At 37.4% G+C, this 19,383-nt stretch overlaps 1 pseudogene; it reads right to left on the reverse strand.

The window, feature by feature from the left end:
* Nucleotides 1-15,512: 15,512 nt before the first annotated feature.
* Nucleotides 15,513-17,039, reverse strand: LOC141415705 (inactive ubiquitin thioesterase OTULINL pseudogene; annotated as a pseudogene).
* Between the last annotated feature and the right edge of the window lie 2,344 nt (nucleotides 17,040-19,383).

The following is a 19,383-nucleotide window of genomic DNA, read 5'->3' on the forward strand; positions in this document are numbered from 1 at the left end:
AGTCTTAAGACATCTAGAAATAGAAGGAATGTACTTCAACATTACAAAGGCTATATATGATAAACCTGCCACCAACATCATACTTAATGGGGAAAATCTCAAACCATTTCCACTAAAATTAGGCATGAGACAAGTGTGCCCACTTTCACCACTCCTATTCAGCATAGTCCTGGAATTCTCAGACAGAGCAATAAAACAAGACATAATAAAAGGAATAAAAATAGGTAAGGAAACTGTTAAAGTACACCTATTTGCAGATGACATGACCCTATATCTCAAACATCCAAAAAACTCTACCCCAGAACTCCTAGACATCATAAACAGCTTCAGCAATGTAGCAGGACACAAAATATACTCACAAAAATCAGTAGCCTTTCTACACACCAACAATGAACAAATTGAGAAATAATACATGAGAACAATTCCATTTACAATAGCCTCAAAAAAATCAAATTCCCAGGAGTAAACTTAACAAAGGATGTGAATGACCTCTACAAGGAGAATTACAAAACTCTGAAGAAAGAAACTGAGGAAGATTACAGAAGGTGAAAAGATCTCCCATGTTCATGAATTGATAGAATCAACATAGTAAAAATGGCTATACTACCAAAAGCAATCTACATGTTCAAGCAATTCCCATCAAAATCCCAATGATATTTAGGACAGGGATTGAAAAATCTACCCTAAAGTTCATTTGGAAATACAAGAGACTGTGAATAGCCAAGGCAATGATCAGGAAATAGAGCAATGCTAAAGGTATCATAATGCCCTACTTCAAACTATATTATAGAGCCATAGCAATAAAACCAGCATGGTACTTGCACCAAAAAAGATATGAAGACCAGTGGAACAAAATATAGGACCCAATATGAATCCACACAGCTATGTCCACCTTATTTTTGACAAAGTCGCCAAAAACATATGATGGAGAAAAGACAGCCTCTTCAACAAATTTTGCTGGGAAAAGTTATTATCTGCCTGTGAAAAACTGAAACTAGATCCATGACTATCACCTTGTATTTGTATCCACTTAAAGTGAATTAAGGACCTTAATATTGGACCTGAAACCCTAAAGTTAGTACAGGACAAAGCCAGGAATACTCTGAAAACCATAGGTATAAGCAAGGACTTCCTCAGCAGAACTCCAGCATCCCAGCAACTAAGAGAAAGGATGTACAAATGAGACTACATTAAATTTAAAAGCTTCTGCACAACAAAAGAAATGGCCTCTAAACTGAAGAAACCACCCACAGAGTGGGAGAAACAATTTGCTGGCTAAACATCAGACAAAGGACTGATAACCAGAATATGCAGGGAACTCAAAAAACTAATCTCCCCCAAAATCAATGAATCAGTAAGGAAATGGGCAACTGAACTAAACAGAACTTCTTCAAAGGGACAAATCTAAATGTCCAAAAACACATTAAAAAATGCTCACCATCCCTGGCTGTAAAGGAAATGTAAATCAAAACCACAACTTACTCTTTTAGTAAGATTCCACCTTACTCCTGTTAGAATAGGTATCACCAAAAACACCACCACCAACAAATGTTGACAAGCATGTGGGGAAAATGGAACCCTCATATACACTGTTGGTGGGAATGTAAGCTAGTACAACCACTTTGGAAAACAATATGGAGGCTTCTTAACACAACTACACATAGATCTGCTATATGATACAGCAATCTCACTCCTGGGGTTATATCCAAAGGGATGAAACTCAGTTTATTCAAAAGGCAACTGCACACCCATGTTTATTGCATCACCATTCACAATAGCTAAGTTATGGAACAGGCAATATGCCCCACTACTGATGAATGGATTAAGAAAATGTTGTATTTACATGAAATGGAATTTTACTCAGCTACAAGGAAGAATGAAATTTTGTCATTCACAAATAAATGGATGGAACTGGAGAATATCAACTTACGTGAAGTTAGCCACACTCAAATGGCCAAAAATCCATGTTCTCCCTTGTATGTGGATTATAGACCTAAAACAATTGCAGTAATATTATTGAACATGGGTCACAGGCTAAGGAGAGAACACGTACAGGAAGAATAGGGAAAGGGAAGGAAACCTAAAACTTGAAAGTGTTTGATGTGCCCACTGTAGAGGAGTGAATAAAGTAATCTTAAACTGGCAGAGACCACTATGGGAAGGGGACTGGGAAGAAGTGAAGAGGTCCGGTGGGATGAACCTATGTGGGTTAAAATACGCAAGTGCATGGAAGCAATGTTAGGAATCTCTCTGTGTATCTATCTTTATCTCAAGCTAGTAAAAATGCTATGTCTTTCTTATTCTCTCTTACATTTTCTCTTCAACAAAATTGGAGAAGAAGGCAGAACAGGATCTGCCTGGAACTGAGGGGGTGGGTGGGAAGTGAGGGACATGGGGGCAGGGGGTGAAATATGGCCCAAATCATGTATAAATATATGAATGAATAAATAAACAAAAAACCTATAATAAAATCATATTATATACTTCACATTTAAAATAAACAATCACATCATATTATTTGTGTATTTAAAACCCCTCTACATTATTAAATAATAAACAGAAGTAAAATAATTAGCTTGAGGAGAATCAGCCAATGTATTCTTTCTGATAATATGACTTTCTATATGGTAGAATTTCAAAAAAACTGTCCACTTAAAATGCAAAAAAAAAAAAAAAGAAAAAAATGCAATGCTTAATATCACATAGATTTTTATGGATTAATTTCAATCCTATTAAGAGTTAAAGTTTAAATCATTCAGGAGGTGATATTTGCATTACATACTTCAAAAAGATTTTGAATATTGTAACCTATTGATCTATATCAGCCTAGGGCATCTCCAGCACATAGAAAGCTGTACTATCTTTGCACTTGGGAAATAAGCCAGGAACAGAAATGGAATTTGCAATAGGAAAGACTCACCTGGGACCAGTCTGAGAGAGAAACCATGGCCAGGTGATAAAATCGAATCCAAAAAAGGTATATGAATGGACTCATATAAATTAAGAAATAGTCATAGGCCCAAGTTAGATTGCAAAATGCCAACAGGAGAGTGAGCCATGAGCTGATTGGGATTTGTTTTCTTAAAATCCAAACACATCAGCAGATGTTTTTAAAGGATTAGGGATTTGTTGCTCAAACTGGGCAACAAAGTACAAGGTAGGAAAGGCATTTTCCAAATGAGATTGAGCAAACCAAAACTTCAAAATCTGTGAATGCTCTTGGTTAAAAATAATAGCTCAAAGTAGGTACTATCTTCTATACTCAAACAAAGGATATCAAGACTCTGAGATTTCACCAGCCTCTGCTGCATATTAAGAATTTTGGTTATTTCATTTTGTTTGTTTTTGATGTTCTGGAGATTGAACTCAACGTCTCACGCTTGTGAGGCAAGTACTCCACCACTTGAGCCATGCCCTAGTCCTTTTGCTATTTTTTTTTGCATGCCTGGCACCCGCTGCCCAATGCACCGCCTGCTGACCCCCACCGCCTGCAACCCAACGCAGGGCACACTGACCACAGAACCCCAATACACCACACGCCTGTCCACTGCTCCCCACAATTCCATGCACTGCACGCTGACTCCCAAAACCACACACACCGCAGGCCTGACCCCTCTGCCCGCATCCCAACGCACCTCCAGCCTGACATACGCGGCCCTACACACCGCACACCTGACCCCGCCCCAGCCGCCAGATGCACTACAAGCCTGACACCGCCAACCATAATCCGATGCACTGCAAGCCTGACCCCACTGCCACCAGCATCCTCACGCACCTCACACCTGATCTGCACCGCACGCCTGACCCCGCCCCCGCCGCCCGATGCACCACAAGCCTGACCCCCACCACCAGCATCCTGACACACCTCCCGCCTGACCCACGCCGCCCGCAGCCCACTTCCCGCCTGACCCCCGCCACCCGATGCACCTCACGCCTGACCTCTGCTGCCTGATTCACAGCTCGCCTGACTCCCACTGCCTGCATCCTGAAGCACCTCCCACCAGAACCCCACTGCGCGCATCATGAAGCACCTCCCGCCTGACCCATGCCTCCTGCAGCCCACTTCCCGCCTGACCCCCGCCTCCCGATGCACCACTCGCCTGACCCCGCTGCCCACAACCCAATGCACCTCCCGCCTGACCTCCACCCCGGACATCCCAAAGCACCTCCCGCCCGACCCCCGCCGCGCGCAGCCCGATGCACCCCCTGACCCCATATGCCCGCAGCCCCGTGCACCTCCCGCCTGAACCCCGCCGCCCTACACACCGCACGCCTGACCCCGCACCCACCGCCCGATGGACCACTAGCCTGACCCCGCCAACCATAACCCGATGCACTGCAAGCCTGACCCCCCCGCCACCAGCATCCTGACGCACCTCCCGCCTGACCCCCGCCGCTGGATGCACCGCACGCCTGACCTCTGCTGCCTGATGCTTGGCTGGCCTGACCTCGCCCGCAGCCCGACGTACCTCCAGCTTGAATCCCACAGCCAGCTACATGTCCCGCTTGAAGCATGCCACATGCATCCAGAGGCACTTCTCACCAGACCCCCGCCGCGCACATCCCCAAGCACCTCCTGCCTGACCCCGCCTCAGGCATCCAGACACACCTCCCGCCTGACCCCTGCAGCGAGCATCCCTAAGCACCTCCCACCAGCCCCCTCTCATGCGCATCCTGAGGCACCTCCCTCCTAACTCCCACAGCCCGGGCACCACCTGACCCCAGATACCCGCACCTGGCACCTGATGCACCTCCAGCCTGACCCATGCTGCGTGCAGCCCGACCACCTCCCGCCTGACCCCCACCACACGACGCACCTGCAGCCTGACCCCCACCGCCCAATGCACTGCTCGCCTGACTCCCACTCTAGTTTTTGTTTTCAAGATAGGGTCTCTGCTTTTGTCCAAGACAGACTCAGACCATAATCCTTCTTCCTCTGCCTCCTGCAGAACTAAGATTCAAGGAAACACACGCCTGGCTTGCTTTAGACATAGGGTCCACTAACATTTTTTCGTGAGCTGGCATCAAACTTTGATGCTCTATTTTCTAGCAAAGAAAATTTTGAGAATAGTCAGATTGTATAAGACACTATAGTTGCAGAGAGGAGTCAGTTCCTATGTGAACTCCTGTTAGAAGCACACTTTCTTGCACTAAGTACCAAATGAAATAATTATTCTTTTGAAAGGACCTATTTTATTACTCTCATTAATGAGACACTATAAATATAAAACATATTATCATACACAGGCTAAACCATGTGTAGTGATCATAGCAATTCAGATATTAGAAAGCAAAAGATGTAAAAACCTTCTCTATTTGCAGATCACATGGTTGTTTACAAAGAAAATCCCAGTGAATCTAGAGAACAGATTTTATAGCTAATAAAGTAACTTAGGAAAGTTTAGGACATCTGCTTAAAATATAAAACATCTATGTTGTGTTTACATTAAATAAATTCAGAAGAATGGACACATTATAAATAGGAAATACTTTTAACAATAATGAAAATGAAAGATTTGTAACATCTGATCACTGAAGATTATGATTCACTGAGAACAACTAATGGAGACCACAATACATGGATGTATATACCATGTTCAACAATCTAGAACTCTCAAAACTACTAGAAAATTCAATATATTTTTCATCAAAATATGAGTAGGCCTTTTTTTAGAAGTGAATAAACTAGTTCTAAAATTTATATTTAAATGAAATGAGTCTAGATTATCAAACCAAATTTTTAAAAGACAATCAAAGACAGCAGACTTACACTTTCTGGTTTGAAAACTTGCTACAAAGTTAGAATAATCAGGCACTATAGTATAGGGTCAGGACAGAAAAGCAGAACAGAATATAGCATGGAAAATTCAATCACACACAAATAATTAATTTAATTTCAACAGAGGTAACAAAGCAATTCCATAGAGAAGGAACAGTCTTTTCAACAAATGATGATAGAAATATTAGTTATCCACATGTGAAATAATTAGCCATAATCACAACTTCATACCACGTGAAAATTAACTTGAAGGATTTACAGGCTTAGATAAGAAAACTAAACTTGAAAACATTTAGACAATACACATAGCTTTTTAATACCTTGAACAATGGAAAAATAGAAATAAAAAATAAGGAATAAAAAAAGCAAAAATAAAAATTGATTACTTATACATTATAGTTTTCAGTTAATTATAAAATACATACACATATAGAAAGCTACAACATTAAAAAATGGAGAACTGTATCATGTAATGCTTTGTTGCACTCTCATTAAATGATATGTTACAAATTTGCATGCCAAAAACTGAAACTAGATCCATGTCTGTCACACTGTTTAAATTTCAACTCGAGGTGGATTATCGACCATAATATAAGACCTGAAACTTTGAAACTAGTGCAGAAAAGAACAAGGAATATACTGGCATTAAGAGGCATAGGTAATGACTTCCTTAATAGAATTCAGATGGCTGAGCTACTATGAGAAAAGGCTGACAAACAGGACTACATGAAATTAAAAGGTTTCTGCATAAAAAAGAAATGGTCTTCAAATTGACAAGGCCTCCCATAGAATGGAAGAAAATCTTTGCCAGCTATACATCTAACAAGGGATTGATAACCAGAATATACAGGAAGCTAAAAATCTAAGCTCCCCAAAAATCAATGACCCAGTGAAGACATGGGGAAAGGAACACAATGGAACTTTTTTGAAAGAAGATGTCCAAATAGCTAAAAAGCACATGAAGAAATGCTCACCATCCCTGGCCATAAAGGAAATGCAAAACAAAACCAGGTTAAGGTTCTACCTCACTCCTGTTAGAACGGCTATCATCAAGAACAACAACAACAATTGTTGGTGAGGATGTGGGGAAAAAGGAACCCTCATACACTGTTGGTGGGAATGTAAATTAGTACAACCACTATGGAAAACAATATGGAGGCTCCTCAAGAAAATTAAAAATAAATCTGCTATATCATCCAGCAATTCCACTCCTAGATATATGCCCAAAGGAATGTCAGTCAGGTTACAACAAAGACTCCTGCACACCCAAGTTTTTGCAGCATTATTCACAATAGCTGAGCTATAAAAAAAGCCAAGATGCCCCTCTACTGATAAATGGATTCAGGAAATATGGTATTTATATGCAATGGAATTTTATTCAGCCACAAAAAGAATGAAATTTTGTCACTTGCAAGTAAATGGATGGAATTGGAAAACTTCATCATAAGTGAAGTAGTCAGGTTCAGAAGTCTAAACTCCACATGTTTTCTCTCATATGTGGAATACAGACCTAATACAAATATAGCAATGTTATGAAAAACAGGTCATGCTAAGGGCAGGTCACACACAAGAGTGGGATAGTAAAAGAAGGAAGTTAATCACATGTTCTCTCTCATATGCAGACTTTAGATCTAGAGCAAATGCACCAATATGGTTGGGCTTGGGTCACATGACAAGGGGAGAGCACACACACCAGATATGGGGATAGGCGAGAAACTCAAAACATGATAGTATTTGATGTCCCCATTGCAGCAAAACTAATAACAGAAACCTTAAAGTGACAGAGATCTATATTAGAAGGGGATCAGGAATTAGTGAAAAGGTCAGTTAGACATGAGCCAACTTGGGATGTAACACATTTGTACATGGAAGCAATGCTAGGAATCTCTCTGTATAGCTATCCTTATGTCAACTAGCAAAAACTCTTTGTCCTTCTTATTATTGCTATTCAACAAAATGAGAGATAAGGGCAGAACAGATTCTGCCTGGAAGCAATGGGGGTGGTGGAGGGGAGAGGGAAGGGTTGGGGATAAGGGGGAGAAATGGCCCAAACAATGTATGCGCATATGAATAAATGAGTTAAAAAAAAGAAAAATGAAATTGATGATGCAGGGTTACTCTCAATTCATGAAGGTAATCATTAACAATTAATGGGAGGACAGCCTCCCATTAATTAATTAATTAATTGAATTAATGTGTTCAGCTCAGATTTCTCCACACCACTGCACAGAATCAGGATGTAATTTAGCAAGTCAGTGCTGTCCTTTTAGCACTGAAGATTCCTTGATTGTTGGTTGATAGGGGAAATGGCATTATTGTAACATCAGGTCCTTCATATCATCCTGTGCATGTGAAGACAGCAACTTAAATCAGATCTGGTTTAGGATCTTGAATGAAGATGAAGAGAAGTTTTACAGATCTACTGAAACCCCTGTGCTTTTTGAGGATGAGCTGCAATTTTTACTAGAAGAGAGTATTCAGATAATAGCTTTGACTAGCAATGCTTGTCAAAGGCCAAAAGAGCTGCTGAGGTCTGTTGTGCCTCTTTTTACTTTTATTAAATATTTTATCACCCTAGAAAATACCTTGAGCTGTTACTGCTGAAGAGGGCCCTAATGCAACAGTACAATGTATGGCAAGGACCGTCTCAATTTTATCACCTACCATTGAAGTGCAAACTAAACATCCTTTCCACAGATGTCCCTATTTTTTATGGTGAATTTCACAGCATTCATTAATAATCAGGCTGAGGTCTTTACATTACAGCTGCTTGATGGTGAAATATCACATTCAAATACCTCCTACATATTAAAAATATAAATCACATCCCACAGGATGAGCAAAGGGAAATTTATTTTCTTTTGATACTATTGCAGTTAGAGAGAATATAAACCTGTGAAAAAGATAATCCATCAGTTTATACTATATGTATATGCACATATATGTACACAGCATATTTATACATGTGTATATTTGTACATATACTTACTATTTTATATATAAACTTTACAGATATCTTAATATTTTATTTTATTTTTTGATTGATGTGTCCAGCATTTAGAATTATTTCTGATTTGTATTTTTCTTGTTATTAAACCATCTATGTGTCCTAACTGACTCCTAGTGAAGTTAAGCATCTATTCTTCCACAGAGATCGGAAGATAGAAAGAAATCTCTGTTATTATTGTCATTTCAAAGACATGGCTCCCAAGTCCTTAAGAGAAATGGTGATACTTGGTACTGAACTCAGAAACTCACTCTAGCCATGTGCTGTACTACTTGAGTCACACCCCAGTCCTTTTGGATAAAGTTTGTTCTTCAGATAGGGTCTTCCACTTTTCCTGGGCTTTCCTCAGACAGTGATTCTCCTACTTCATCCTGTTGAATACCTGGGGTTACGGGTATGAACCACTATGCCATGTCAGTTATCTTCTATTAATGAATGGAAACAATTTTGAAATACAATACATGCAAAACAAAAGTAAATGAAAACAGTACTCTATTAGTACTTGACTTTTTTAGAAGCACGTTTCTAAAACACTTGAGCCCACTAACAGTTCACTAGCAGTTGAGCTGGACATCTGGATTCAAAATCTGGTTGCAATGTTGGTGGGTGACCTAAGGCAAGTGAGTCCAAATCGGTACAACTTTAATTTATACCACCTGGAAAGCATGTGATAATATTTCTTATTTTGTGTAGCTCAAGTAAGTTAATCACGCCACAAAATGCACTTACAATAGTTATAGGTCCAAGACATACCTTTATTACCTGAGAGCTATCGATGCCATTCCCTAATTACAATTGTGTATCTTCTTCTTGATCTCAAATGTAAACATTATAGAAAGAAATAATAGAAAATTATAAGCAAATTCACTTGAAATTTTACTAATACCCTCATTTGCTGCATAGTTGAAAAATAACAGCTACAAGCAGACACTAAAATTCAAATCTCTCCCTGTCCTCTCTTTCAAGTTCATAATAACTGAATTGAAGACATAGGTTGAAAGAATTTGATTCAAAAAATCAAATAGTAAGAAAATGTCTTTTACATTCTAAATTTCAATGTGGAAAAAGGAAGATAAATAAAATGTAACAGTTTTAATGGGAAAAATGCATGTACACACATATGTAACTAGATATAAGGTAGGTATGCAGTATATTTGTTCTAACTCCACACGAGTATGTTAGATATATAAACCATACTTAATTAATCTTGATAAAAAGTAGGACAGTATTCTTTCTTTTTTGTTGTTTTTTTGCTAAGCAATATGGTTTCTGTATGAAGCTTAAACAGACTTTGAACTTGCAGTCCTTTTGCCCTAGCCTCCCCCAAGCTGCGATTTCAGACATGAACCACCATGCCCAGATTAGGGGATATTTTTGTAAAGAGACAAAAATATTATATGCTTTTTATTTCCTAGGTATTAACTAAAATAAATCCAAAAGTTAATTTATGCTATAAGGGTTTGCACCATCTGGGTAACTTGGCAGCCTGGAAGAGTTAAATGTTAATTGTGGAGTTTTGATGATCATACAAGTAATTCTTGTATGTAATAATGTGAGAGACCAAACACAGAAATAAACAATTGCCAACCCTATGTGAAAATAGAACTTGGATTTACAACCTGCAGCATCTGTCCATAAAGCTACCTCATATCTACTAGATTGAAATCCCTTATTTTCAATAAACTGCCAAGAAACCAGCCTGCTGTAAATCTGACTTGAAAATCAGACTTGAATCTCTGGTAACATTCTCAAAGAATATCTCAATGTTTGTTGCTTGATACTTGAGAAGGCAGGTAACTCAATAATGAGTTTGGGGAAGAAGAAAAAAATACTTGGAATGCTAGCAAATCAAAGAAATTTAACAAAATTTCACTTAGAAGTTGCAGGTTCAAAGCTTATACAGAAGGTGGTCTGATAGGCACACATCAAGGTAATTACAAATTCCAGGGTAGTTAGAAAGTTTGGATGGTCTGTTTTTCTGACCCATGGGTTTCTCCTATCTGTAGGTTCCCAGTTGCCCTGGGATTTGTCAACTTACAGAAAACTTACTGATCAGAAATTCTTATGATCCTTTTCTGAGGAATAGACAATTCTGAAGTTATTAAGATATGGGGTGCTTTTCCACAGAGAACAGGGGAAGATAGTAAAAGGCAATTTTTCCCTGTGGGAACAGGTGAAGTACAGAAAAGCAAGTTTTCCCCTTAGAACAGGTGGAGATAGAATTCTCTAGAGAACACTTTTGACCCATTGGGTGGCTTCAGTCAGATGTGGCATCTGCAGGAAAACTAGTGGAAGTTGAATAATGTACAACCCACCTATTTGACCTCCAAATTTAGTTATTCTTTAAAGTCAACTAAGTGCACATAAAGCTGGAGGACATATTTAGGTTTTTCCTGAGTAAGTATTCAAGTAATTCAAATAATAACCTCTCAAACATTCATCCTCAGGTGGGTGGGACTTGATCAATGATGGACAATTCCTTAGTTATTTTTTTCACTTATAGAGCCCCCAGTGAGTCTCTATCTGCCAGACCAGTTGCTTGTACCTCAGCATTTGACCAGGTGCAGAACCTACAAGAGGTCCCACTTGCCTTGCTACTCTGAGGAAGTAGTCTGTGATGACGTGTAAATCAGCATGACTCTCCTTATCTTGAGTTCCTCTTCTAGTCATTCTTTGGTGTAGCACCTGGTCTTTGTTGCTGGTTTCCATGTGCTTCCTATCTGGTAAAATAAAGCCATACTTTCTCGTCCTTCTTTCCTGTCTTTTATATTTTTTTCTGTTTTACATTTTGGAATTTTGTGTTCTGTTTTCAGTGGGGCGGTTGTATGTTTTTTACAGTACTTAAATTCATACCCAGGAATTTATGTTTAGTAGGCAGGTGCTCTGCCACTTGAGCCACATTTCCTACCCCTTCTCCTCTGGTGATTTTTAAGATAGTTTGTTACTTCGTGCCCATACTGGCCTGCACCACATTCAACCATTACAAGGATGACAACTGTGTACAACCACAAACAACATGTCATCAAACATGGATCAAGCAACTATCAGAAATAATTTTTCTTCAGTATAAATGTAATTGAATGAAATAGTAGAAAAATATTTCTTGTATGATCCCAAAAACTACTACTCGTGAAGTTATGTGACTTCCTCTAATTGATTTTAGATATTATATTTTAATTTTTTGTTGTTTTTGTTGTTGGTACTGAAGTGTGAACTCAGAGCCTCATGCAACCTAGACAAGTACTCTGCCACTTAAGCCAAATCCTAGCCATTTTTTCTTTTGTTTGTTTCTCAGATAGGTTCTTTCACTTTTACCAGGGCCAACCTTGGACTATGATCTTCCTATCTCCACCTCACATGTAACTGGAATTACAGGCAAACACTACCATTCCTGGCCATGTTTAAAAATCTTTTAAATCCATAATTAATCTGCACTATTTTATCACATGTGTGTGCCTACTATTATAAGACAAATGCCAAGACATATTGCTGTATAATTTTATAAGCATAGCTTATGTCAGGTACATGTATGTATAACAAATAAACTCATTTCTGATCTTTAGTTTACTATTTTGAGATTTCATTATAAATGATGTGGGAAATATGTATGTTCATGTTTTGTCTATAAATCTGAGGTAACAAAAATTATCAAACACTTCTCATTTTCATACAGGAATAGCACTGGGTTATCAGCTGGAAATAAATGGATGGTTAGTATTAATTCTATTCCAAACAAGTTCATCGTTCTAGACAAAACTTTTGCCTCTTCCTCACCCCATAATGTATAAAAATGCTACAGTGAGGAAGGCAAAATTAGTAAATTTATGAAATTTTAAATGAAATATCACTGAAATTTAGTGTATAAAGTCATAGAACTCACAAATTACTGTTAACTCATTAACTTCTTCAAAATTTTTCTTGCCATTTTCAAAATTCAAAAGATGTTTATGTGATTTTTTCAACTCTGTACTGATATTTTCTAGATTTATATTCACTCTCCTGTTATTCAAACTCATATTTAAACAAATATTCTTTGGATATTAAAGAATGTCTTAATCCACATTCCTCACTCAAATATGTTAACACACAATTTAATCTTACTCATGACAATTTTATGCAAGGTCTTACCTATTAGAATACTGTACATCACTTTAACTTCAGTATTTTAGTACATCTTTCATAAGTGTTAGTCCTATTTTCTTCTGGGAGTGCTATAAATAATTGTAAATGTTGATTTTAACATTTCAACAACCTTTTATCTCTACTTCTGCATTTTATCTGTCATCTCAGCTTCATATCCTTACATGTTCATAACTTAAAGTTATTTTTCCTAATTGCTTTACCTGGGACAATTGGATACAAAGTTGTACATGATCGTAAGCTTCCTCAGCAATCAATTCCTAAAAGTAATTTAGAAAGAGATGGTTACTCAAGGATTTCAAAAGTTTGTACACTGAGAAATTTCCATGGAAGGTCAAAATGGTATGTGAAAACTTGCACAATCAGAGAACTACAAGGAGATGCCCTTCTTCACATTCATGGTTTTAACATGTATAACTACTTGACAAATAATGAACTAGCCACTTTGATGACTTTTAATTATTAATTTATGTTCATGAAATTAAACAGGAACAGCACATTGTCCACTTAGAAAATGCACTTCCAACTTAGCATATTATTGCTCTCATTTGATAAGAGTTTTCACTTAATAATTAAAAATAATTTGTGTGGCTTTTTTCTGCTTCCACTCAAGGTCAAGTAACTTCCTTCACAAAACGAACACAAAAGAAAAACATATGCAAAATAATGGTCTTCAGAATATAGCTACTCATGCAGCAAACTTTAAGAATTCTCCAGAGAGGAATACCAGATGTGGTGAAGCAGCCTGTATTCACAGCTATGCTGGATGCATGAAGTAGGAGGAACACAGTCCAAGGCCAGCTCTAAGAAAAGAAAATAAGACTCTAAGGCAAAAAAAGGGCAAGGACATGGCTTAGATGGCAGAGCATCTGTCTAGCAAACATGAGGTCCTGAGTTCAAACTCCAGAATTTCCAGAATGGTCTTGAGATGAGAAACAAGTAACAAGAGCTTCATGATTGCCAAGCTTACTTCTGTCAGGGCAAAAACTACACCAATGTTAAGCAAATAAAGGAGACCTTTTCAAAGATGATTTTAATAGGAAGGAGAGACCAAACTCGACTTTGTTTTCTAAAAGAAATATTTTTTCAGTGCTGGGATGATCTAGTGGAACAGAAGGAGGAACTAGGGGAGCAGTTGAGCAATGATAAATTATTTGTAATCTATTGTAGTTATTAGATGTTAATGGGAGCTGGGTTTTTTATCTTTATTTTTTTTTAATATTTATATATTATTCTAGTCTCTGTGTTTACTAATTGGTGCTTCTGGGCTTTAGGATCCTACTCTCCCACATAGAGTAAAAGACTTGTTGATGTTAACATTTCAAAGAGCTGATATACAGTTCCACAAGAAAACTCCCTGCATCCTAAAACTGTCAAGATGACTTGAAGCAGATGGATAGACATTTCAAAAGAGCACAGAAGAGAATTTGCAGTCAGGTTTTACAAAGGGCTTATAGGAAAGGGAGATCAGAGTTATGGTTAGAAAGAAATTTATCAATGTTTACTCAAGCTAAAAGGAGTTTTAAGTCCATCTTCATCATTGCCTTGAGAATTTCCTTGTCAAAGACCAGGATTGAAAAACCTATGCATATTCTTGATAATGTTGCATTCCTTTTATCCTGTGGCCCTGGAAAGCAGTTATGACTAAGAAATTTCTCACCGCATACTTTATCTTTTGAAACAGCTAACTGCAAAAGTCCTTCTTCTTCACAACTTGAAGTCCATCAACGCTTCTTCTTGATTCCCTTGTTTGATGCCTCTGTAAAACTTTTTTCTAGTGTTTTCCTGTTGAAATGAAAGTTCTCACTATTGCAATAGTTGAAATAAAATTAACTTCTGCATTCTCCAATTCATATTTTATACCGTGACTTAAGATTGCACTTCATTTTAAAACTCCCCTTTATCCAAGCCAAATAAAAAGCTGTCTCTTTTGTTCTTTCCCTGACATATATCTCGGGACTTAAAGGGATTTTCTATCAAAATCCTGCTCATTTGTAATGAAGCATAGATTTTATTTGTATATTTTTAGCTAGAGTCCTGATTTTTGCTGCTAGTTCCTTGTGTTTTGATTTATATACATTTTGTTATATATATTCCACCACTGGAAATTTAGTTCAATGATTTAACAATTTTTGTGACTTTTATATAAAGATACATTCTTTCTAGAGATCTTGTCCTTACTGTAAGAGCTATAAGAAAATTGGGTTTGTTAGTCTCCTTTATTTGTATGTTTTGAGATCAAAATCATTAAAAATGCCACCCTACTGAGAGGAAAAAAGGGTTTTTAAATTTGGATTTACTCTTTTTTTTTTACACATGATATATGACGCAGTTTAATATTTTTGTAGCAGATCAATAATTATCATTCAGTTGCCTTAATCTATAGAATTTATCCTTTTTATCTAAATAAAACCTATTAAGCTGGTCAGATTCAACAGTAACAAAACATGGAGAGATATAAAACAAACTGTACAGTATTACAAAGTAGTGGCTATTTGTGTATGTGTATCTGTGCATATATAAATGTATACATTTGTGTGTATATGTAAACATACATGTACATAAACACACATACACATTATTTTAGTCACATGGTTCAAGAATATTAATATACAACAAAGATTCCCAGGACAGTAATGCTTAAAAATATCGTCATATTTACGATGATTCAAAATCAGCCCAAGATGAGATTCTTACTGAAGAGCATAAAGGTCATTGATAAATTCTTTCTTTCCAGGTTAGCCATTCTCCCTCCTCATTTTCTTCTAGTGTTTTCCTGTTGTTGTCCATGGAAAGTCTGCCATTATGTGACATAACCAGAGCGCTTATGAGCAAGGTCAAATCACTGACCCCAAATACACCAGTGTGGCTGTCTTAGAGACGATCTCTGAAAAGAAAAACCATTCAAGCACCTCTCCATCACGTTACTCTCAATTCCAGAGAAAAAGGTCCTAATTCCTTCCACAGTTGAAACACTGGCTTTGGTTTTTGAGAAACATTTTACTTGCAAGTGTGACAATGGCCACTGTGACAGCCAGAGCCCAGGCCACTGCAGAGTTAAAAGATGGGGATGTGGTAGTGCTGGTCATTCTCAGTCAGCAGGGAGATCTCCGGCCACTCCCTGAGGAGTTCCTCTGGGTAGCAGACTGTAAAGTCTCTTGAGTTAAACTTGAACAGTCTGAACACTTTTATCTTTACTTCAAGGGAATATCCAAGTATAAACATATCAATCTACTCTAATCCACACGTGTCACCTATGGAATTCAGGTGATTCATCATGAAGCTCAAAGGATCTGCTGACGTCTCCCTGGAAAACAAGAGTCTAAAGAGACTGGGAATGATCTTCATTTGTTCATAAACTTCACTAACTTGGTGGAGCATGATGAACTTTAAAGCTTCGTAGAGTTTATACTCCAGAATGGCATCACAAAAGATGGTGTTACACATACTTCCCCTCTTGTGATGATCTCTGATTCCGCTGAATTCAGTCCACTGTGTTTTCAATAATTCTATGCATTTACGTAATTTTCCAAATACATTTGAACCAGTATATTTCTCAGGACCAAAACTGTACTGCTGGATCCAATTACAGCCTTGGTAAAACATAAGTTTTTCAGGAAGCTTAACAATGTCTTTTTCTCTCATCCAAGATGGAAAAGAGAGGCCCTGGCTGAATATCTGAAATAACACTGATCTCAGAGCACCGTAGTTATCTCTCTTCACTTGTCGAGCACATTTAATATGGTGATGCCAAGACAGCTCCTCACAAGCCTTCCTCATCAGTTTGGCATGGGGTGTTTCTCCTTTCCATTCTCTTGCACAATAACTGAGTAAATCAACTTCTGCCTCCACACTGAGGTTTCTTTTGAATTTTCTCTGCAGCTATCCAATCCACCATTTCCACCAATGCCCTAAATAGAAATGCAGCCTTCTGAAGTAGCAGAGGGTGGCCATCAGAAGTGAAACTCCCAGAATCACAGAGCCCTTTGCTGTTCTCCAAGCAGTATCAAGAGCTTGGCCTATAACTAGTGTCCAGGAGTGAACTTGGTCACTGCCTGCAGCGCTGGGGTGAAGCCGCTCCCACACCCGTGGGGAGCTCCTCGGCGCCGCCATGCAGTCCACGTGCTGCTGACGGGCGCGCAGCCTCCACCCGGGGGTCAGTCCGACGTGGGCTGGATTTAATCTTGACTAAGGGATAAATTTGGTACTGAAATTCAAATAACTCTTTGTGTCTATGTGTTTGTTGGTCTATAATTCAAAGAAGTTCTGAGCACTAGAGTTTGTATACTATTTTCCTATATCCAAGTGGTATTACCTAATTAAATTCTAAAATCTCATAAAAGAGATACATTGAAATAGACTGAGGGATAAGTCTTAGGGATATTAATAGTCCTTAATAAATGGAATATTCATTTTATAGATAACAAGCAATTGAGTGTTTAAAACTTTCAGTGTACCAATTTAAAAAGCCTGTGTAAAGAAGCAACATGGAACAGTTTTAGGAATGCAGTCTCTTATAACTTAGGTAACTCTTTGACAGATGCCACTCCTTTCATATTTTGGGTTTAAGAAAAGTAACACTGCTTTTGCTGATTTGTCACTGTTAATTACAGTACACACATGAATGTATTTTCTACTTAAATATATTTCACCCAAACTCTTGTAAATGTATGAATTGAGTAAGTTTGCATTACTTCTACTGAATGTCTAGGGTTACAAAGTATGTACTTTGAAAATGTAGGTGAAATTACTTTGACAAACTATATAAATAATAATTACATCTTAGAGTACATCAGGTTGAAAATCATTTTGAAGAACTTTAAGTAATTCACAAATCTGAGCTGATAGAAAGTTCAATTAATGGCTACCCATTAACCTAGATTAATTCTCTGTAAGAAAATGCTGTAACGTTGTTTGCTAAGCATAATTTAAGGTTATGTACTTTGTCTTTTGTTTTGTATGCTCCTGAGAGGAAATGTCATTATGTTTGTAGTGAACAATTATTTCTGCCAGTTAAAGAACACTATAAATCATGTATGGCTGCAGAGAGATATATTTATATATGTGCTGTGCAGGTTTGCTGTAGAAGTCTGCTGATCAATAGGCAGTGCACATTTATCAATGCCATTTCTGAGTTTTCTCTGTGAAACAAAAGTTAATTGCTTTGTGTAAATTTAAAATTGGTAAATGGTTTTAGATTTTACATGGAATGAACAGTTTCAGAGAAAGATGATCTTGTGCTTAGTTCTCCAAAAAGAGTGCATTTGTTTTTTAGCTATTTTGTCTTCATTGTCTTTTATATACTTCAATTTTTAAGAACATCAAAGAGAATGAAAAAATATGTATATATTATTTATGTTTATGTATTTAGACATTTATATTACTATAAAAAGAAACTGACATTTTTAATGCTTATCTATTGATTAATTTTCATCCAGAATGGCAGATACTTTGGATCTTCTATTCTGTTCCACTGGTCTTCAGCTCTGTTTTTATGCCAGTACCATGCTGTTTTTATTGCTATTGCTTTGTAATATAGTTTGAAGTCGGAAATGAAAAGGTTTATGGAAGTTAATGAAAATGAAAACATGACCTCCCAGAACCTATGGGACACAGCAAAAGCAGTCCTGAGAGGAAAGTTTATGGCCATGAGTATGTTAAATTTTGACCTTACAAAACCTTTAATGTAATGGATTTTATTTAACTTAATCACTTACATAATCATCTATAAGCTCCATCTTTTTCTCACAACTTACTCTGTACCTTTATGACAACTTATTTTGTATCCCCTGTGGGAGCTTGTCTTTATTCTTTTTGTAAAGTATTTTTTATCCTTTTGTTTTAAAAAATCATACCTTTAATATCATGTTACTTATTGGAATTAATTTATAAAACCTTTTAACTTAGAACCTTACGTTTGTATGGGAAAAAACAGAAGGAAATCAACCTTAAAATTATTTTTTGTATAGAAACAATTTATACAAAGTCTATTTGTTAATATACCCCTGTATTATAAGAAAGAATTAAATTCCAGATTGTATTTATGACAGAATGAAACATGTGAAGGTCATTTCTTTAATTATCCAAGTTTCAACTTTCCTGCTGCAGGCTGTGGCCCCCCCTTTTTTTCTTCTTATCCTCCCGCTGGTCTGAGCTGGAGTGTTAACACCTGAATGCCTGCATCCTAGTGAGACCTGATTGAAATAAGTTTCATAACCTGTTTTCTTTAAAAGTCACAGCAGAACAGAGTAATAATTTTTAAATTGACTCTACAATAAGAATTGTTCTCAAGATGTTTACATATTTATGTATAAAAAGCCTGGGCAGTTTATAACAGAGATCTTTAAAATAAACACCCTGTTTATCATATTAACCGTACAGCTGTAGTTTAAGAACCATTTTGAAGATGTTTGCATACACAAACACACTGTAAGCACACCATTATATGGATGCATAA

This window comes from Castor canadensis, chromosome 13, assembly GCF_047511655.1.
Source record: "Castor canadensis chromosome 13, mCasCan1.hap1v2, whole genome shotgun sequence".
Classification (NCBI taxonomy): Eukaryota; Metazoa; Chordata; class Mammalia; order Rodentia; family Castoridae; genus Castor; species Castor canadensis.